This window comes from Asterias amurensis, chromosome 16, assembly GCF_032118995.1.
Source record: "Asterias amurensis chromosome 16, ASM3211899v1".
Taxonomy (NCBI): Eukaryota; Metazoa; Echinodermata; class Asteroidea; order Forcipulatida; family Asteriidae; genus Asterias; species Asterias amurensis.
The window spans coordinates 6,777,859-6,794,911 of record NC_092663.1 but is presented as its reverse complement, the minus strand read 5'-3'; the positions used below and the strand labels follow the sequence as shown (position 1 = coordinate 6,794,911).

The 17,053-nt window shown below is 38.3% G+C and overlaps 1 long non-coding RNA gene across 1 annotated transcript; it reads right to left on the bottom strand.

Annotated features, from left to right (window-relative positions):
- Positions 1 to 3,227: 3,227 nt before the first annotated feature.
- LOC139948601 (uncharacterized) lies at positions 3,228 to 15,556 on the bottom strand. The gene is made up of 3 exons (XR_011787466.1): positions 15,467 to 15,556; positions 9,908 to 9,970; positions 3,228 to 3,280 (listed from the first exon to the last, which is right to left on the bottom strand). It is a non-coding gene; the product is annotated as an uncharacterized lncRNA (long non-coding RNA).
- Positions 15,557 to 17,053: the final 1,497 nt, after the last annotated feature.

Here is a 17,053-nt window from a genome sequence, read left to right as displayed (position 1 = left end):
ATATTTGAAGGAATAACATTTTGCCACAGATTCTGAGAACACGTTTTATCTTTTCCAAATACTCAAAAGATAATTAAAGTTTACCCTAACCCCCCCCCCCCCCTCCCCCCAGGCAGAAATGGTCAGTTCACAAGTACAGTATTCAGGCTTTGATGATTGATTTTGAACAAATAAGTAAGTTTGTCCCTTTATATTCCATAAATTTTGTATATTCATTGTCAGAGACGGCCATTTATGCAGCAGATCATACACCACCATTATAAATATTCAATAATGTTTTTAATAAGGGAATCAATGTGTGGTGAAGAGGTTTTCAACTAGTGGTTTAATCCCAACGAGGCCTGGTTCTTGATAATTTTACCGAGACGAAGTCAAGGTATTAAACTATAAAGAACCAGGCCTCGGCGGGTAGGTATTAAATTATCAAGAACCAGGCCTCGGCGGGTTTAAACCACTAGTTGAAAACCGATTCAACACACTTTGATTCCCATTCATAAATATCTTTTCGGTCAAAAACATCATCACTTTTTGGTCAAAAAGTAAAATAAATGCAAAAACTATAATTGTTAAATGATTTCGTTCAATACAACACCCCTCCAGCTATGAAATGGTAGAGCCCCCCGCCGCCCTCGCATAAACAACTCCTTATAATGGAATGCTGTGCGCGTTACGCATATCGCATGATGTGGCACAACTGTTTCAGCCGTTGCTCTCGACCAATAGGAATGAAGAAACTGTCTTATAAGAACAGGTGCAAGGTCGAGTGTCACGCCATGAATTAACACTTTTTACCGGTCATAAACAAAGGTTTATACATACCCACTAACGAGCTCTCCACCAATAGGAATAGCGAAACTGTCTGAGGTATTTATGAATGAACAATCAATATTTTACAATGTTGTATGTGACACTGAATGGGTTAAATTTGAAAAGGTTGGGAGTTGAACAAGGATAACGTAATACTAGAGCGGATATCCTTGTTTTAGGGTGCCAGTCATGTAGAAGCCATACAACCAAAAACTGCCTTTAAGCTTTGGACCCAACCCACGTTTATGATACAACATTGGAAGCGGCAACAAAGGGATCACCTTATTGGAAAGGGACTATTTATTTCCAATATCAAACAAGGCAAAGGGGTGCATGGCTTCTGACTGGCAACTCCCAATTTCTCAATTTGTAAGGATTCTGAGGATCACACATCAGAAGTTCCACCCAAAGTTTATTCAAAACAAAAAGTCTTTATGTTTAAAATTCACAAAATTATGTATGTTTACAAACATAACCCTTAACTTCGAGTGACCATGTGTCAACAATGTTCTATTTTACTCATACCAAGATGTGTACAGTGACACCTTTGGTATCTTTCAACTGCATGTTTCAGTGGCTTGCTGAACAAAACCCTAAATGCTAAAAGTGGTCTTAGATTATGAAATGCATTGTTCAGGAGTTAGGTACAATGTTAACCATCACCTGTCTTCAATTGCTGTGAATTTGTTGTTGAAGGTTTATTTATAAACGTACACAGTTTGAATATAGACAGTAGAAAGCTTCCCTTGAAATTTTACTGACTGAGGTGCTGCAGTTTTTTGAGAAATGAGTAAAACAAATAATTTTCGTCCCAGTTTTAGCATGTTAAATAGTATTAACCAGTTATGCTATGTTTATGGTATAATATCATAACTGGTTAATGGGTTCTTACATGCTAACATAATTTCTGAGAAGACAATTTTATGACTTGTTTTGCACATTTTTCAAAAATTACAGCACTTTAGCGAGTTATATTTTTATGATCAGCTTTCTATCATCATTATCTTCAAACCCTGTAAGTTTAATTTAAAAAAATGGCTGGACCTTTTGAAAATAAAATTGATGCTTCATCCTAGTTCAGCATTTTTAACTCGATGTTGAAAGTTTGTTTGGTCATTAATCTGTTTTAAGATTTGATTTGGTTCGCTTTAGGGAGGTCTGATATTTTGAGCATGACCTTGCCTAACAGTAAATGAAGTACACTTTTCATCTAAAAATCTTATTTTCATAAGATTCGTACACACTTCTTAAAAGATTCTTAAAAAGACATTCTGAAAATCTTTAAAATTATTTAAGGTTTTTACAAGTTCCTGGTGTAATTCTTTTAAGATAGATCTTACTAATTTACAAATAAAATACTTATAAGAATTTTATAAGACTCTGATAAGATTCTTATAAGACTGCTCAATACAGGTTCTTATATGATGTTAATAAGATTCTTATATGTAGGTTTGTTAAAAGTTTCTTATAAGAGTATTTCATTGACCAATCACAGCCACACAAAGCATAGCCTTGCCTGTAGTGTCATTTTGAGTAACAATGATGAAACCAGGCTTAAACGTTGAAAAAGGCTAACAGATATAGGTTAAAGCAGTGGACACTATTGGTAATTACTCAAAATAATTATTAGCATAAAACCTTTCTTGGTGATGAGTAATAGGGAGAGGTTGATGGAATAAAACATTGTGAGAAATGGCTCCCTCTGAAGTGCCATAGTTTTCGAGAAAGAAGTAATTTTCCACAAATTTGATTTCGAGACCTCAGATTTAGAACTTGAGGTCTCGAAATCAACCATCTCAACGCACACAACTTTGTGTGACAAGGGTGTTTTTTCTTTCATTATTATCTCGCAACTTCGATGACTGATTGAGCTAAAATTTTCACAGGTTAATTATTTTATGCATATGTTGAGATTCACCAACTGTGAAGGCTAGACTTTGACAATTACCAATAGTGTCCACTGCCTTTAATATCACACTCAATTGTTGCTATCAATTGACCATAAAAAAAAAGTGTTTCAAGTTTACTTTAAAGGGACACGCTGCTTGGGTAAGGCAACTTGGTGCATAAAAAGCGTTTATGTTTTTTTAATGAAACGCGTATGGTAAGATACATATTTTATAAGTAGAATATAATGAGCCACAAGAATATGCCTCCAAATCGTGTGGTTTCCTTTAACTTTGCAAAATTACATGTTCAACCATTTTGTGGAGTACAAAATTTGACTCCACAAGCTTGCTAGTCCCGTTAGTCGCGGGGCATAATGTGTATAGTTATATTCTACATTCAAACATATGCATTTTATAAACGGTTACAAGCGCTAGATCAGTTATATTTTGAAGTTTAATGAGAATGTTGTCTCACCTCTATTTTCTCTATGAGCAGATAAATAGCAGGAATGTCAAAACAGAATCCTTTTCCCGTTGTCTTCTTACTTCCTAGTAACTGGATATGTTGAACCTTGAAATGTGACCTGAAAGTAACAAACAAACAATACTACTCATTAAGAACCCTCTCGTTAGTGACAAACTGCGGATATGGTCAATGTTTTTTGGGCAAGTACTGTCATTTGCTTAACTTCAAACATACAACATATCGCTCATGCCACAAAATGACCACAGCCAAAGCTGAGTGTTTTCTGAAAAAAGGTGTGTGAAGTTTAACTTTCAAACTGCTGTTTTAGACCATGCCTTTTACTGTAAACATTTTTTTGGTCATGTACTGTAAAACGATAAAAGAAAAAATAGCCTTGTTGCAAAGATTGTGTGCTTTCAGATGACTGAAAATGGCTTCATGCCCCTGAAGCCTTTGTACTTTGTACAAATTGAACTTTTTGACATGGTATTTAGGCTGGTAACCTTTTTCTGGTAGCACAATTTTGTTGTGCTTAGCTAGTTTTTGTGCTTAAGCAGCTTTATGAAACTTAGCCCAGCACTGTGCATGGGATGGAGGACACATTATTTTATAGTTGGCCTTGCAGATGAGAACATGGGTCGAATATCAGTAAGCTGTTAATAAGCAGAAAATACTTCTTTCTCAGACAAACATCTTTGCTCGGAACAAATTACGCAGTGTAAGTGGGGCGCCAGTCACAGCAACTTGACTCATGATTTGATTTGGTTTGCTTTATGCTTTATCTAACTCATGCATACTATTAAGTCTGATAACTTACTGAGCATGACCTTGCCTCAATGTCACAACAATTGCAACTCACAGTAGATGACACTTTCCGTTTAAAAATCGTATTCTGAAATGATTCTTATACACTTCTTACGAGATTCTGAAGAGAAAAAAAAAACATTTTGAAGTTTCTCAAAAGATCCTGGTGTATTTCTTTTGAGATCTCACTAATTTACATATTAAATACTTGTAAGAATCACATAAGACTCTGATAAGATTCTTATAACACTGCTCAATAGACTCTAATAAGATTCTATACGACTGCTCAATACAGGTTCTTATAAGATTCCTATAAGTTTCTAATAAGTTTGTTATAGAGTATTTTGTGAGGGAAGTAAGCCATGGCCCATTTTTTTTATTGACCATACACAGCCACATAAGCATATATAGCCTTGCCTGTAGTGTCGTGTTGGGTTACAATGATACTGGCAAGCGTAAAAGTGAATCACGGCAAACAATAATATAGGTTATTATTACATTCTTGTTGCTATCAATTGACCATAAGAATAGTGTTTCAAATTTACTTTAAAGGGACACGTTGCCTGGGATTGGACCTAGTTGGTGTTTAGAAATCGTTTTTTATTTTTTTTTTTATATAATATGCATATGTTAAGAAGAATGTTTTAGAATACAATGAGCCACAAGAATATGCCCCAAAATTGTGTGGTTTTTCTTTTACTTCGCAAACTAACATGGCCAACCATTTTGTGGAGTATAAGATTTGACTCCACAAGCTGGCGTGTCATGTTAGTAGAGAACATAAGAAAAACTGTGCAAATGCTGGGCATAATGTGCTTAGTTAAATTCTACTTTCAACATTTTATAAACGGTTCCAAGCGCTTTTCATAAGATCAGTAACATTTTGAAGTTAAATGAGAATGTCGTCTCACCTCTATTTTCTCTATGAGCAGATTAATAGCAGGAATGTCAAAACAGAATCCTTTTCCCATTGTCTTCTTCCTTCCTAGTAACTGGATATGTTGAACCTTGAAATGTGACCTGAAAGTAACAAAGAAACAATACTACTCATTAAGAACCCTCTCGTTAGTGACAAACTGCGGATTTGGTCAATGTTTTTTTCTTGGTACGTACTGTCATTTGCTTAAAACACACCTCTGCCCACTGTTCTAAACAGGGATCAGCACGAGAAGCCGGGCAGTAGGAGTTTGACTAGGAGAGGCTATTTGAGACGCTGGCCATATAGAATGTTTCATGAGTGAGAAGTTGCTCAATACTTCACACACATTCTTGGCCGTTCCTAGCCCTTTGATCCCCACGATAAAAGTAACCGGCCAACAAATCTGATTAAAAACACAACAACATTTAAATTTATTTAGTTATACAGGGTTAAGAAAAGGGGAATGATCAATAAACCGGCACAATCTACACACAAACACAAAAAATTAAAACATCAAACATAGGTAAAAACTGGTAAAACAAGTAATTGAAAATAAAAGATTCTTAAAAAAAAAAAAAAGCAAGAGAGTGCCAGTCTACCTACTAACCACTGTAGGTTCTCTTGGTGGATCGAGGGGACTTCTCGCTATTAACGTCGCTAACTCGGAGTGAGTTTTTTTTATTTTTCATAATCCCAAATTTTCAAGCCCTCGCATCATAGGGTTTGGTTAGGTAGAGTGCCAGTCTACCAGCTACTACCGCAGAGTAGGTTCTGTAATGAATCCAGTGGAATTCTCGCTCAGAACGTCACTTCCCTGGAGTGAGTTTTTATTCCTTCAATATATTCCCATAATCGCTAGTATCATAGGGTTTTGTTAGTTAGAGTGCCAGTCTACCTACTACCGCAGAGTAGGTTCTCTTAAAGGATCGAGTGGACTTTGCGTTCTTAACTTTACAGAGTTAAGATAAGTGGAATGAACAATTAACCGGCACCATCTGCACACAAAAACAAAAAATTGTTGTTAAGGGAAATTTAAAAAAAGGCAAAAACTGGTAAAAACATGTCATTAAAAAAAAACAAGATTCTTAAAAAAAAAAACCAAGAGATTGCCAGTCTACCTACTACCCACTGTAGGTTCTCTTGGTGGCTCGAATGGACCTCTCGCTCAGAACGTCACTGTTACGTAGAGTGCCAGTCTACCTACGTCACTGCACCGGAGTGAGTTCTTTTTCCTTCAATATATTCCCATATTTGCAAGTATCATAGGAAATTGTTACGTAGAGTGCCAGTCTACCTACTACCGCAGAGTAGGTTCTCTTATTGGATCGATCGGACTTCTCGCTCAGAACGTCACTGCACCGGAGTGAGTTCTTATTCCTTCAATACAATCCCATATTCGCAAGTATCATAGGAAATTGTTACGTAGAGTGCCAGTCTACCTACTACCGCAGAGTAGGTTCTCTTATTGGAACGATTCGGACTTCTCGCTCAGAGTGTCACTGCACCGGAGTGAGTTTTTATTCCTTCAATACAATCCCATATTCGCAAGTATCATGGGAAATTGTTACGTAGAGTGCCAGTCTACCTACTACCGCAGAGTAGGTTCTCTTATTGGATCGATCGGACTTCTCGCTCAGAACATCATTGCACCGGAGTGAGTTCTTATTCCTTCAATACAATCTCATATTCGCAAGCATCATAGGAAATTGTTACGTAGAGTGCCAGTCTACCTACTACCGCAGAGTAGGTTCTCTAAGTGGATCGATCGCACTTCTCGCTCAGAACGTCACTGCACCGGAGTGAGTTCTTATTCCTTCAATATATTCCCATATTCGCAAGTATCTCAGGAAATTGTTACGTAGAGTGCCAGTCTACCTACTACCACAGAGTAGGTTCTCTTATTGGATCGATTCGGACTTCTCGCTCAGAACGTCACTGCACCGGAGTGAGTTTTTATTCCTTCAATACAATCCCATATTCGCAAGTATCATGGGAAATTGTTACGTAGAGTGCCAGTCTACCTACTACCGCAGAGTAGGTTCTCTTATTGGATCGATCGGACTTCTCGCTCAGAACATCACTGCACCGGAGTGAGTTCTTATTCCTTCATTACAATCTCATATTCGCAAGCATCATAGGAAATTGTTATGTAGAGTGCCAGTCTACCTACTACCGCAGAGTAGGTTCTCTAAGTGGATCGATCGCACTTCTCGCTCAGAACGTCACTGCACCGGAGTGAGTTCTTATTCCTTCAATATATTCCCATATTCGAAAGTATCTCAGGAAATTGTTACGTAGAGTGCCAGTCTACCTACTACCGCAGAGTAGGTTCTCTTAGTGGATCGATCGGACTTCTCGCTCAGAACGTTACTGCACCGGAGTGAGTTCTTATCCTTCAGTACAATCCCATACTCGCAAGTATCATAGGAAATTGTTACATAGAGTGCCAGTCTACCTACTACCGCAGAGTAGGTTCTCTTATTGGATCGTTCGGACTTCTCGCTCAGAACGTCACTGCACCGGAGTGAGTTCTTATTCCTTCAATACAATCCCATATTCGCAAGTATCATAGGAAATTGTTACGTAGAGTGCCAGTCTACCTACTACCGCAGAGTAGGTTCTCTTATTGGATCGATTCGGACTTCTCGCTCAGAACGTCACTGCACCGGAGTGAGTTTTTATTCCTTCAATACAATCCCATATTCGCAAGTATCATGGGAAATTGTTACGTAGAGTGCCAGTCTACCTACTACCGCAGAGTAGGTTCTCTTATTGGATCGATCGGACTTCTCGCTCAGAACATCACTGCACCGGAGTGAGTTCTTATCCTTCAGTACAATCCCATACTCGCAAGTATCATAGGAAATTGTTACGTAGAGTGCCAGTCTACCTACTACCGCAGAGTAGGTTCTCTTATTGGATCGATTCGGACTTCTCGCTCAGAGTGTCACTGCACCGGAGTGAGTTTTATATTCCTTCAATACAATCCCATATTCGCAAGTATCATGGGAAATTGTTACGTAGAGTGCCAGTCTACCTACTACCGCAGAGTAGGTTCTCTTATTGGATCGATCGGACTTCTCGCTCAGAACATCACTGCACCGGAGTGAGTTCTTATTCCTTCAATACAATCTCATATTCGCAAGCATCATAGGAAATTGTTACATAGAGTGCCAGTCTACCTACTACCGCAGAGTAGGTTCTCTAAGTGGATCGATCGGACTTCTCGCTCAGAACGTCACTGCACCGGAGTGAGTTCTTATTCCTTCAATATATTCCCATATTCGCAAGTATCTCAGGAAATTGTTACGTAGAGTGCCAGTCTACCTACTTCGGCACCATAGGTTCTCTTATTGGATCGATCGGACTTCTCACTTAGAACATCACTGCACCGGAGTGAGTTCTTATTCCTTCAATATATTCCCATATTCGCAAGTATCATAGAAACCTGTTAGGTAGAGGTGCCAGTCTACCTACTTCCGCACCATAGGTTCTCTTATTGGATCGATCAGACTTCCTGCTTAGAACATCACTGCACCGGAGTGAGTTCTTATTCCTTCAATATATTCCCATATTCGCAAGTATCATAGAAACCTGTTAGGTAGAGTGCCAGTCTACCTTATTCCGCACCATAGATTCTCTTATTGGATTGATCAGACTTCTCGCTCAGAACGTCACTGCACCGGAGTGAGTTCTTATTTCTCCAATATATTCCCATATTCGCAAGTATCATAGAAACCTGTTAGATAGAGTGCCAGTCTAACTACTTCCGCACCATAGGTTCTCTTATTGGATCGATCGGACTTCTCGCTTAGAACATCACTGCACCGGAGTGAGTTCTTATTCCTTCAATATATTCCCATATTCGCAAGTATCATAGAAACCTGTTAGGTAGAGTGCCAGTCTACCTACTTCCGCACCATAGGTTCTCTTATTGGATCGATCGGACTTCTCGCTCAGAACGTCACTGCACCGGAGTGAGTTCTTATCCCTTCAATATATTCCCATATTCGCAAGTATCATAGAAATTTGTTACATAGAGTGCCATTCTACCTACTACCGCAGGGTAGGTTCTCTTATTGTATCAATGGACTTCTCGCTATTAACAGCACTGCCTCATTAAAAGTTTGTATCGTTTCAATATATTCCCATATTCGCAAGTATCATAGAAATTTGTTAGATAGAGTGCCAGTCTACCTGTTACTGCACCAAAGGTGCTCTTATTGGATCGTGTGGACTTCTCGCTATTAACGTCACCGCCTCATAAAGAGTTTGTATCCCTTCAATATATTCCCATATTCGCAAGTATCATAGGAATTTGTTACATAGAGTGCCAGTCTACCTACTACCGCACCATAGGTTCTCTTATTGGATCGATAGGACTTCTCGCTTAGAACATCACTGCACCGGAGTGAGTTCTTATTTCTTCAATATATTCCCATATTCGCAAGTATCATAGAAACTTGTTAGGTAGAGTGCCAGTCTACCTACTATCGCACCTAAGATTCTCTTATTGGATCAATGGACTTCTCGCTATTAACGTCACCGCCTCATAAAGAGTTTGTATCCCTTCAATATATTCCCATATTCGCAAGTATCATAGGAATTTGTTACATAGAGTGCCAGTCTACCTACTACCGCACCATAGGTTCTCTTATTGGATCGATCGGACTTCTCGCTTAGAACATCACTGCACCGGAGTGAGTTCTTATTCCTTCAATATATTCCCATATTCGCAAGTATCATAGAAACTTGTTAGGTAGAGTGCCAGTCTACCTACTATCGCACCTAAGATTCTCTTATTGGATCAATGGACTTCTCGCTATTAACGTCACCGCCTCATAAAGAGTTTGTATCCCTTCAATATATTCCCATATTCCCAAGTATCATAGAAACTTGTTAGGTAGAGTGCCAGTCTACAACTACTACCGCAGAGTAGGATCGAGTGGGAACAACCTGTTTTGGGAATAAAGTTTTGTTAACATTACATAGGTAACAGTGTATAAGATATATAATGCCCACCTAACTAGAACCGACCAATTCGCTTAGCTGCGCAGAGCGCTCCATACATCAAAGGGCCTCGTCCTGATTGACAACAAAAAGAATACAGTTAGTAACCAGGGAAGACGAGGGAGCTTTGGATCCAGGCAACCTGTTTTAGGAATAAAGTTTTGTTAACATTGCATATATGATAAAGTAGGTAACAGTGTATAAGATATTTAATGCCCACCTAACTAGAACCGACCAATTCGCTTAGCTGCAAAGAGCGCTCCTTACATCAAAGAGCCTCGTCCTGATCATTGACAACAAAAAGAATACCGTTAGTAACCAGGCAACCTGTTTAGGGACTAAAGTTTTGTTAACATTACATATATGATAACATAGGTAACAGTGTACAAGATATTTAATGCCCACCTAACTAGAACCGACCAATTTGCTTTGCCGCAAAGAGCGCTCCATACATCAAAGGGCCTCGTCCTGCTAGACAACAAAAAGAATAGTTAGTAACCAGGCAACCTGTTTAGGGACTAAAGTTTTGTTAACATTACATATATGATAACATAGGTAACAGTGTACAAGATATTTAATGCCCACCTAACTAGAACCGACCAATTTGCTTTGCCGCAAAGAGCGCTCCATACATCAAAGGGCCTCGTCCTGCTAGACAACAAAAAGAATAGTTAGTAACCAGGCAACCTGTTTAGGGACTAAAAGTTGTGTTAACATTACATATATGATAACATAGGTTACAGTGTTTAAGATATTTAATGCCCACCTACACTTAACTAAAACCGATCGATAGCCTTGGCCGCGTAGAGCGCTCCATATACGAGGGGCCTAATGGTTGACACCACTAAGAAAATGGTTATCAGTGTTTCAAGTTCATACGTCCATGGCCATTAATAGATGAGGTGGGTGACTTCGGCATTCCAAAAGTGTCGTGGTTGGAGAGGAGAACAATCCATAGAAAGTTAGTTGATGCTATGAAAACAGATGACTGTGATCCATAGAGAGTTCTCTAACAACGTCATCACCACGTAGGACTCAACAAATGCATCGAATTAAAGGTAATTTATTTTTACTATTATTATAAGGTATTACATGAAATCTCACAATGCTTTACATTCACAAGGTTACAGGAAAACCAACAAATCAGTAAGCAAATAATGAAGCAGTTATATGAAAATGAAGAAATAATCCAGGGTCATATAAAAAAGAGATTGGCACAATGTGTTTTTATTGTTCAATTGGCTGATGACATAAATACACTGAATTAGAACCAAATAAAATGTTTATTTAAAAGCGAAAACAGTGGATAAAAAAACACACAAAGCGAATACAATATTAAATTTGTCTGAAACACGAGTTCAAAATTTTATTTCACTCTGTCAGAACCAACCCACAAAAAATGACCAGTAGAGACTATTTAACAGTGACAGTTACAAGGTTAACCAGTTAACTGACCAACATCCGCGTAACCATATTTATTTTTGACTGTTCAGCTAAATAACGTCCGTCGATACATCGAAAATACTTAATACACAACGTTTTTTTGAGATAGATACCGCGGATGTAACATTTTTAATCATATCGAAATATAGAAAATGTTGATATATCACAATTTGTTCCATATTATCGGCAATTTTGATTAAGCAAAAACCTGGCATGCAAACCTCCAGCGGAATTTTTTTTTCCACTGCTCGCGTGTACCGAAGCTAACCGTTTGTCTGGCTCCCCCAACATACCCTTATAAATACAAAAAGGGAATAAAAAATAGAGGAGCCAGACTAAGCCAGTGTAAAGGGTATGCTAAACGAGGAGAAATGTGTCCTAGCCGCATAATGGGACCTTTTACGCGTCTGGTTCCCCCTCAATTGCCTTACACATCGAACAATGAAAACACTACAGAGCCAGATTGTGCAAAAATAGTGTAGAATGTATGCTCATTGAGGATAATCGTGTCCTAGCCCCACAATGGGACATTTGTGTTTTAGACAAACTACCCGGCGGGAGCCGGAGCATGCCTAATGCAGGGAACCCCAGGGGTCGTTACCTCTTGCCTACAGCAAGCTGTAGCACCAATGGTAATCACATCTTTTTCTCATTGTTCTAACAAAAAATACGTCTAACAATAAGTGCGAAGGATGAACGGCAGTGACATCAGGGGGGCCGTTGCCCCCCCCACCACATTTGAAAAGTGTCAATTTGGCCCCCTTACTTTATACTGAGCTTTCAAAAACAAACAAAGATTTTGCTGACAATCCTGTTTGTTTAATATAATACACCTTTACATTTCTCAAGATAACCTTATTCCTATAACAAAAAACACCAATTTACGCCGATCGTTTGCTCGATTGGTCAGTGCGCTGATTTGTGCGGTGTGTGTCCCGCAGATGGCCGCGCCATACACCGCCACGCACGACGTGTGTCTGTGCATACTACAGTACACTGCCCCGTGTACAGTTTACAATTTCATCAAAGCAGAGGGTTGGTTTGTAAAGCCATTCTATCAAAATGTTAACATTTACATGAATATTGAGCCAATAAAAGACTGGCATGCCCTACTGACTTGGTGTTCAGTTCGAACATCTCTTGACATCCCAAGGTTATAAAAATATCCGTGGTGACCCAATAAAGCTTATTTCCATTGGGGTCGCAATGAAATACCTAATGTGGTCCTTAAAGTACACACAGCACAGAGGTACATCGCGCAGAGCAGCACGCTACTATCAAGTTGCCTATACAATTACTATCATTAAAAATATAAACAGGCCCTATAGTCGTGTTATATTTACAAATTGAAACAGACGATTGGAACCAAATGTCTTCACTGACATCTAGCAAACTGACTCAAACAAGGGAGTCTCTCTATGAAGAAACTCATGTAAACCAATATACGCTTATAAATATTAACAGCGACTTTTATTTATTAAATAACATAGGTAGACCAACAAGAACATGTTTGCACCAATGACCATGGTAGAACAAATTTATTATCCACTGATAACAGTTCCTTAAAAACATCCCACAAATGAACATTTATTTTTCAGGTCGACAATAACAATTTAAGCATACACTAGAAAACAAATATTTATGAACATAAAAATGAAGGTCGGATGCAATGTATACAATTTGAAGGGAATAACTACAGATATTAGGATAATTTCTACAGACAGATAAGGACTAGGATGACAAGGACAAAAAACAAAAGCAACCAAAAACAGAAAGTAAAAAAAAATAAAAAAATAAAAAAATAAAAAATGACACGGACCAGACTAATCAATAAAAATACCTCTTGACACCACAGTCTTTGTACAATTAGTGTATATACTACAATTACATACCCTGCCGAGAACAACATTTTGATTTGATTTGATTTGTACTTATTCAGATAAAAAAAAAATTCAAAACACCAACACAACAATAGGAGAAAAGACGATGAAATAAGAAAATTTAGTTTAGAAACACAATAAATATAGAACACCAAAATATACAAGGATAACCAAAAAAAGCCAATATCTGTGGCTTAGTTCCGTTGGGCTCCTATGAAACACCCAACTTGGTGCTTTAAGTACACACCTCACAGAAGGACATCGCGCAGAGCATGCCAGGCTACTATCAAGTTGCCTATAAAATTATTATCAATAACATGTCAGTAGGCCCTATAGTCGTGTTATATTCACAAATTGAAAATGACAATTGGAACTGAATGTCTTCACTGACACTCGCATCCCTTTCTATAACACCATAGTAAGCGCGTACACAATAAGTGAATGTTAAGGTTTATAAAAATATACTTTAGTTCCATTTCAGTACCCGGAATTATGACAATTGAAACCTCAACAAGTAGGACTCGAGACCCAACGTCGGACGCAGCCGTAGCAAATTGGCGGCGGGAAAAGGCGCCGCAGCATACCCCATTTTGCGCTTAAAGCCGATCAACCTTTTTTATGTACATAAAAATTGCCTCTAATGTTGTGCTTTTCAAAGGGGTGTTTTGTTTACAAATTGACTAAAAAAATGGAATCTTTAAGAAGAAATGCATGTAAACAGTTATATATTTATAAATATTTAATGGCGACTTTAACTTCATATGTAGACATATAAGTACATGTTTGCACCAATGACCCTAGTAGAACAAATTTATTATCCTCTGATTACAGTTCTTAAAAACTCTCACAATATCGAGGTCATACCCTCCCAAGAACAACACTTTGAATTTATTTGAATGTTAACTATACATACACAATAGGAGAAAAGACAATGGAATCAGATAAATTAAGTAAGAACACGAAAAAAAAACACCCGGATAACCGATCCTAGGATAACCGAATAAACCATTGGGATGTCTCTGACTACCCATCTTGGTCCCTAAAGTACACACTGTGACACAGCACAGAGGGAGACACCGCGCAGAGCATGCGAGGCTATTAGTAAGTTGCCTATAAAATTACTTTCATTAAAAATGAGATAGTCGTGTTATATTTACAAATAGAACCAACGTTTGGAACCGAATGTCTTCACCGACATCCACCAATAATTTTCATTGACATCCCTTTCTACAACACCATGGTAAATATGTTTACCATAAGTTCATAAGTATATAAGGATATACTTAAGTTTCATTTCAGTATCCTAAATTATGACGATCGAAACCGTCACAACAATGGGAGAAAAGACGATGAATTAAGATCAATTAATTTAGAACACAATAAAAATAGGACACAAAAAATATCCAAGGATAACCAAATAAAGCCAATATCTTTGGCTTATTTCCGTTGGGCTCCTATGAAATACCCAACTTGGTGCGTAATAAAGTACACACAGCACAGAGGGAGACCGCGCAGAGCATGCCAAGCTACTATCATTGACTTGGGTTTGATTTGATTTGAATTTATTTGGATAAAAACATGTCAAAAATACATACACAGCAATCGGAAACAGACGATGAAATAAGATAAATTAATTTTGAACACAATAAAAATAGGACTAAAACTAAACAAGGATAACCCAATAGTTAGACAATATCTTTGGCTCATTTCCGTTGGGCTCCTATGAAAAACCCAACTTGGTGCTTAATAAAGTACACACAGCACAAAGACACCGCGCAGCATGCCAGGTTTACTATCATTGACAGAACTTGATTTGATTTGAATTTATTTGGATAAAAACATGTCAAAAATACACACACATCGCAATCGGAAACAGACCATGAAATAAGATAAATTAATTTCGAACACAATAAAAATAGGACACAAAAATATACAAAACAAGGACAACCCAATTAAGCCAATTTTTATCTTTGGCTTATTTCCGTTGGGGTCCCTATGAAATACCTCACAATTGGTCCCTAGTATTTATATAGCAAGAGGAACACCGCGCCGAGCATGCCAGTTGCCTGTCACTACTTAGTCGTGCTATGTCATGTCAGATACATGTATACGTATGTCGTGCTAATTTACAAATTGAAAACAACGATTGAAATCGAACGTCTTCACTGACATTCACATCCCTATCTACAACACCATAGTAAGCACGTACATGTATACAATATAAGTTAATATTAAGGTTTAAAAATACTTATTTTCCATTTCAGTATCCGGAAATATGACGATTGAAATCTCCACAAGATGTATGACGTTCGCACTTGTCTTGAAACCCCGCCGTCGAATGAAGCTATCGGCGGCGGGAAAAGGCGCCCGCAATAAGTGATAACCCATTCCCCCATGGTTCCCTACACGTTCTGTGTACAAAATTCTTTCAAGACCACAGGGCGCAACTTCATAGCTCTGTTTATCGCCAAATTCTGCGATAAACGTAGAATTGTGGACAAGTCGTTTATGGCCCCACGCAGTGAGATAGTCGAGTTGCAGCGGGTGCTCTCTGCTGGTTGCGCGACTACTGCGCGCTGCCCGACTCTACTTCCCATAATGTAGAGTAGAAGTCGGATGCCACGGGCATCTTCTGTTTCTTGCGGTGTATGTGTGTTTTGCCTGTTGGTAACCATGTGGTAACCGTGAAAAAACACGGAAAAACTGCAAGAAAGAAAACCTACAGCATCAGATGATATTGAAGATGATAAACCGGGAACCCATCTCTATGCACCGAAACAAATCTGACCCAGAAAAAAACAAATTTAGTTATAGAAACCGACACAACTACAGGGTCCCCCATCTACACATTATTGTCAATTAGTGTTTTCCTTGGGGATGGAAACATGCGGGGAAATGTGCATGAAACAAAATAAAACCAGGCAATTCATGCTCCTTCGCTTTGCTTATACGCATGAAAAATACTTTTACTCTATCGGATGACATAATAATAACACTGACACATCGATCTGATTTCATAAGTATTTAATATTCAAAGCATGGGTAGCGGTAGCCCTGGCAGCCTTACACTTTCGTATTGTACTGTGTACTAGAGGAAGAGTCCTATATAGGGCTAGGGTAGCGGCCGCCTTGACCAAAGAGTTACACATAGTTTGGATCATTATGTTTTTATATAGAGTAGTAACCAAGTTCGTAATAAATTAGCCACACTTCTGCGCTACTATTAGAGCACTGCCTTTAAAGCCAGTGGACACTATTGGTAATTTAATTACTCAAAATAATGGTTAGCATAAAACCTACGAGTAATGGGGAGACGGGTTGGTGGTATAAAACAATAAAACATTGTGAGAAACAGCTCCCTCTGAAGTGACGTAGTTTTGGAGAAAGAATAATTCTCCACATATTTGATTTCGAGACCTCAGATTTAGAACTTGAGGTCTCGAAATCAAGCATCTAAACGCACAAAACTTCGTGTGACAAGGGTGTTTTTTTTCTTTTGAGCTCAAACTTTCACAGCTTTATTTTATGCATATTTTGAGATACACCAAGTGAGAAGACTTGTCTTGAACAATTATACCAATAGTGTACAGTTTCTTTAATTTAGGCTCACGGACACTTCAGTCGGTCTTGGTAGTTCGTACCTTCCATCTTTCCCTTATGTGTTTAAATCTGTACACTCAACCTGCGATATTGATGTTTGGCTCACGAACACCCTAATGCACTTAAAAGGATATAACATGAGCTAAGCTTCCCTTCACCCGCTGGGTATGAATCTTTGGGTGAAACTATTTAACAACAATCTCTTATGTTGAACAGAATTAATCGGGTTGTCTGA